Genomic DNA, 5,774 nt, shown 5'->3' with positions numbered 1-5,774 from the left:
AGGGAGAAGCAGGCTCCATGCAGGGAGCCTGACGTGGGACTCGACCCCAGCACTCCCGGGATCACGACCTGAGCCAAAGGTAGACACTCAACCGCTGAGACACCCAGATGTCATGGGACTCAGCATTCTTAACTCCTTTTGGAAAACTGGAATTTGGTACAAATGCAAAATTTGTAACAGGGGCAAAAACAATCTAGTTTAGGAGCAACACCTTGAACGTGAAAGGTTGGAATGAGTCCTGCTTTTGGGATATAGAGAGCAAATTAGCACTAGATCAAAGCATGGAAAGAGGGTACACACAGAAGTCTCTAGAGTTTTTAATACCCCGGTTAATCTATCATTCATAATACAAGGGGGCAGTTCCTAATACCCCTTATACAAACATTCCTGTGACAAACTTCTCTAAGAAATCAAAAGTAAAAGTAAGTCCATTCAGGAAAAAAAGTGGCATTATTTCTCTTACGAACACTAATAAGAGCTCTGGAACCCATTTCATTCCCAGATCAGCCTTGGCCTCTAAAGAGCACAGAGCCAAACTCTGAATAATTGACATGATTTCCTCATTCAGGAGTTCTGGGCCTTGTTTTTGTCCTCTCCTCGAACTACTTCTTGGTTTCGGTGTCTCTCCCTGTGTTAAGGATTTCTGATTGTACTCTGTGTCGTCATTGTAAGTCACCTGAAGTCCCAATTTGGAAAGAGGCAAGACATGCATAAGTCAATCAACAAAGGAGGAAGTGAGCACTTCAGGTGTGCTTTGGGGAACACAGAACAATCCATTTAGCGTGTAAAAACATATTAGGAAGACTTCTTTAGAATTCTCCTCACTGGCTCCAAGTATGTCAGTGGCCTGTTATCATTCATTTTCTGACTTTTCTTTAATTAACTGTTCCTTTGGAATATGAGATTGGCCAACAATGTTATGTTGTTCATTTACAAAACAGTGTTTTTGTTAAACATATAGAAGAACCGAAGCCTCAAAAGATAAGTCATGTATCTGAAGATCCTGGCGTCAGCCCCAAGAGCCTCCCACACGTGGTCCAGCACCACAGCCCAGCCCAAGCAACACTGGATATCCACAAAAGAATGAAAGAGAATTAAAGTGGACCCCTGTCTTGCATCACTCACAAAATTAATTTTAAATATAGTAAGGATAAATAAACAAATAGATAGATGAATAAATAAATAAATATAGTAAAGACTGATATGTGAGACCCGAAAATATAAAACTCCTAGAAGAAAAGAACAAAAAAGCTCTTTGATATTGGTCTTGGAGAAGATTTTTTGGATACACTGAAAACCAAAATAAACAGGTAGGACTACATCAAACTGAAAAGCTTCTGCACAGCAAAATACATAATCAACAAAATGAAAATCTACAGAAGATAAACTATCTGCAAATCATATCTCTGATAAGGGGTTAATATCAAAACTTTACATGGAATTCATACAGTTCAACAGCAAAAAGCAGATAATCAGATTTAAAACTAGGCTGAGGAATTGAATAGCCATTTTTCCAAAAAAAAAAAAGACATACAAATGGCTCAAAAGTACATGAAAAGGGTTCAACATCATTAATCAGCAGGGAAATGCAAATCCAAACCACAGTGAGAGATCACTGTAACCTATTAAAAGGACTCTCATGGGGATCCCTGGGTGGTGCAGTGGTTTGGCTCCTGCCTTTGGCCCAGGGCGCGATCCTGGAGACCCGGGATCGAATCCCACGTCGGGCTCCCGGTGCATGGAGCCTGCTTCTCCCTCTGCCTATGTCTCTGCCACTCTCTCTCTCTCTCTGTGACTATCATAAATAAAAAAAAATTAAAAATAAATAAATAAAAGGACTCTCATGGGGGCAGACCAGGCGGCTCAGGGGTTTAGCACCACCTTCAGCCCGGGGTGTGATCCTGGAGACCCCGGATCGAGTCCCACATCGGGCTCCCTGCATGGAGCCGGCTTCTCCCTCTGCCTGGGTCTCTGCCTCTCTCTCTCATGAATAGATAAATACAATCTTTAAAAAAATAAAATAAAAGGACTATCATCAAAAAGACAAGAAATAACTAGTGTTGGTCAGGATGTACAGAGAAACCCTGTGCACTGTTGGTGGGAATGCAAATTGGTACAGCCACAGTGGAAAATAGTATGGGCATTCCTCAAAAAAAAAAATAAAAAATAAAAATAGAACCATCATATGATCCATTAATCTCCTTTTTGGGTATATATATAGGAAATGAAAACAGTATCTTGAAGAGATATCTGCACTTCTTTTTTTTTCTTATTAATACAGTATTTATTCGTCATCTCTCTGTCAAACTCTCTAAGCCAGCCACTTCCTCTTAGGGTGCCTGGGGAGGTATAGGAAAAGGAACAAACAGGGCAGATGAGACACAGGAGAAAGACCTATGGGGGTGGAGATGGCTCCCTCTCGTGGTAGAGGATGAGAAAGGCCACCACCAGGCATAAGAGCTCCATGGCCTCCAAGAGGGCAAAGCCCAGAATGGCACAGGAGAAGAGCTATTGCTGCAGAGAGGGGTTCCTGGCATAACCAATGATGAGGCTCCCAAACACAGTCCCAATTCCAGCCCCAGAACCAGCCACCCCTACTTTGGCAGCCTCGGCCCCAATGAACTCGGCTGCTATGTTGATGTTCCTTGAAGTGTCACTGGTTCAGAAGCTGCCATAGGAATACGTGAGATCAGGGGACTTGGGGCTGCCAAGCTGTGAGGCCCTCCTCTGTCAGTGTTTCTGGTGGCTTTAGGACCACTGCAGACAGTGATCAGCTCAACAGCTGAGAGGTGCTCCTGACAAAGAAGGGGGTAGAGATGAACTTTGACCAAGTGTCCATTTGCAGGAGACGAAGGGCTATGTCAGGGGAGCTGATCCCAGTGCAGAGAAGACAGAGACTGAGATATCTGCACTTCTGTGTTCACTGCAGCAGTGTTTACAATAGCCAAGACTTGGAAACAACCTAAGCATCAGCTGACAGATGAATGGATAAAAAATATCTATATACATATATATAGATATAGATATAGGTATATCTTTTTATGTATCTTGAAACCCCATGGATGAGTCCTAAGTGCATTTTGCTAAGTGAAATAAGTCTGACAACAAAAGACAAATACTGTTTTATGATCTCACTTATATGTGGAATCTAAAAACGTTGAACTCAGAAACAGAGAACAAATTGGTGGTTGCCAGGCCTTGGTGAGTGAAGGAAAAGGGGAAATGTTGAGCAGCGTCTGGGTGGCTCAGTTAGATAAGCATCCAACTCCTGATTTCAGCTCAGGTCACAATCTCATGGTCATGAGATTGAGCCCTACATCAGGCTCCTCATTCAGCTTGGAGTCTGCTTGAGGTTCTCGCTCTCTGCTTCTCTCTCCCTCTGCTCTTCTCCTGAGTCATGCTAAATAAGTTAATTACTTAAATCTTTTTTTTTTAATGCTGAAATGATGGGGCAACTGGGTGGCTCAGTGGTTGAGCATCTGCCTTTAGCTCCGGTTGTGATTCCGAGGTCCTGGGATCAAGTCCTGCATTTGGCTCCCCACAGGGAGCCTGCTTGTCCCTCTGCCTATGTCTCTGTCTCTCTCTCTCTGTGTCTCTCATGAATAAATAAATAAAATCTTTTTTAAAAAATGGTGAAATGGGGAAGCCCTGGTGGCTCAGTGGTTTAGCGCCACCTTCAGCCCAGGGTATGATCCTGGAGACCTGGGATCGAGTCCCCCAGGTCGGACTCCCTGCATAGGGCCTGCTTCTCCCTCTGCCTGTGTCTCTGCCTTTCTCTCTCTCTGTGCCTGTCATGAATAAATAAATAAAATCTTTTTTAAAAAATGGTGAAATGTTGATCAAAGGTACAAACATCCAGTTATAACATAAATAAGTTCTAAAAATCTAATGTACAGCATGGTGACTATAGTTAACAATACTGTATTGGATACCCGGAATTTGCTAAGAGAGTAGATCTTAAATATTGTCAACACAAAAATAAAATGGTAACTATATGTGTATACACACACACACACACACACACAAATCTATATACATATATACACATATATATACGTCAATCATCCTATTGCACATCTTAACATTCAACAATGTCATTTGTAAAATATATATCAATAAAGCTGGAAGTGGGAAATTTGTGTCTCGGTGCAAAAAGAAAAAGAAATATTTAGATATATAAAATTTAAGTGTAAAAACTGGTGTTTTACATTTCTAAATAAAATTAAAAATAAAACTGAGGAATAGACCTCATGGTGAAATAATTTCTTATTCAAACTGGCAACCAATCAAGTCATTTACCAAGGGTGAGTGCTGCATTTCTTTTATCTTATGCATGTATATTCTTATGAATAGAGACATTATTAAAACCTAAAAATAAGATTCCGTGATTATTTAAAAGGTTTGGTTGCTCTGGTTAACAATGTAGCCTTTCAGCTAACCAAGCTATAGTTTGTTAATTGGGTGGTATTCCAATTGTTGGAATATAATCAACAATCCTAGCCACAGTATTAAAGGTAAAGCTCTAAATGCACTGATTAACCTAAGTATAAATGATAAAAATCAGAGCAAGTTAAATTTCTCTCCTCCTGGCTTGTTCTTTCTCTCTCTCTCTCTTTCAAATAAATAAATAAATAAATAAATAAAATCTTTTTAAAAAAGAGCTTTAGTGGATGTGGATGTAGATGTGAAGGAAAAAGATGTAACAATAACAAAATTCTGATTAGTCATAGGTTTCCAAAGAGTAATGCAGTCTGGAAGTAATGCACATTAGAAATTTCTTATTTTCCATCTTTCTTGTAAAGGAATGGCTCATCAACACAGCTAAACCTTGCCATGGTCTTCAAGTTTATTTTAAACCATGTTACTGACACCAAATGAATATTTATTTATTTATTTTTTTTTTTTAATTTTTATTTATTCATGATAGTCACACAGTGAGAGAGAGAGAGGCAGAGACACAGGCAGAGGGAGAAGCAGGCTCCATGCACCGGGAGCCTGACGTGGGATTTGATCCCGGATCTCCAGGATCGCGCCCTGGGCCAAAGGCAGGCGCCAAACCGCTGCGCCACCCAGGGATCCCCCAAATGAATATTTAGAACGTGTACTGAAAACATTTATTTCTTTCTATTTCGCTGTCCACATTGAGATATTTTAGTTATGTCCTGTACATGAAGCAGCAGTGACCTTTTTACGTGTAAGCTACACTTTCACCAGTTGAAGGGATCCAAGACCACATTAGCATGTCATGAAGAACTGTCATAGAATGACGCCATTCTTGTAGTACTGATGAGATCCGGAGCACTCCGTTTCAACTGCCAACCCAGCCGTTGAACATTCAAAAATCCAATCATCTGCACTTCTGGTCAATGGAAAATGTAAACTTTAGGAGAAGTTGCTCCCAATACTCACACACCGCTATATGATGTGCCAGTACATAAAGATATTATGAATAAAATACTGGGTTTAATCCAAACATCCATTGATAGACAACTGAGTAAATCAATTATCCAGGCTTGAAAAAGATGAAGACGGTCTGGATGTGATAATGTGGAAAATATCCATGAAATATTATCTTTTAAACACACACTGTAGAAGAATATTCCTAATGCGATCCTATTTATATTTTTTAAATGAAAAATACTTATGCTTACAAATACATGAACATTTCTGGAGTGATACACAAACTACAGTAGGACCAGGGAGTAGAGAAATGACTTTTCTATGTACCCTCTCCTATTGTTTGAATTTTTACTATGAGAATATATTTTATAACT

General features: G+C 40.0%; 1 pseudogene; it reads right to left on the bottom strand.

Annotated features, from left to right (window-relative positions):
- Positions 1–2,394: 2,394 nt before the first annotated feature.
- On the bottom strand, positions 2,395–2,890 carry LOC112668540 (ATP synthase F(0) complex subunit C2, mitochondrial-like; annotated as a pseudogene).
- Positions 2,891–5,774: the final 2,884 nt, after the last annotated feature.

Source organism: Canis lupus, chromosome X (assembly GCF_003254725.2).
Source record: "Canis lupus dingo isolate Sandy chromosome X, ASM325472v2, whole genome shotgun sequence".
Taxonomy (NCBI): Eukaryota; Metazoa; Chordata; class Mammalia; order Carnivora; family Canidae; genus Canis; species Canis lupus.
Note: the sequence above shows the minus strand (reverse complement) of the source record. Positions and strands in the feature narration are given on the sequence as shown.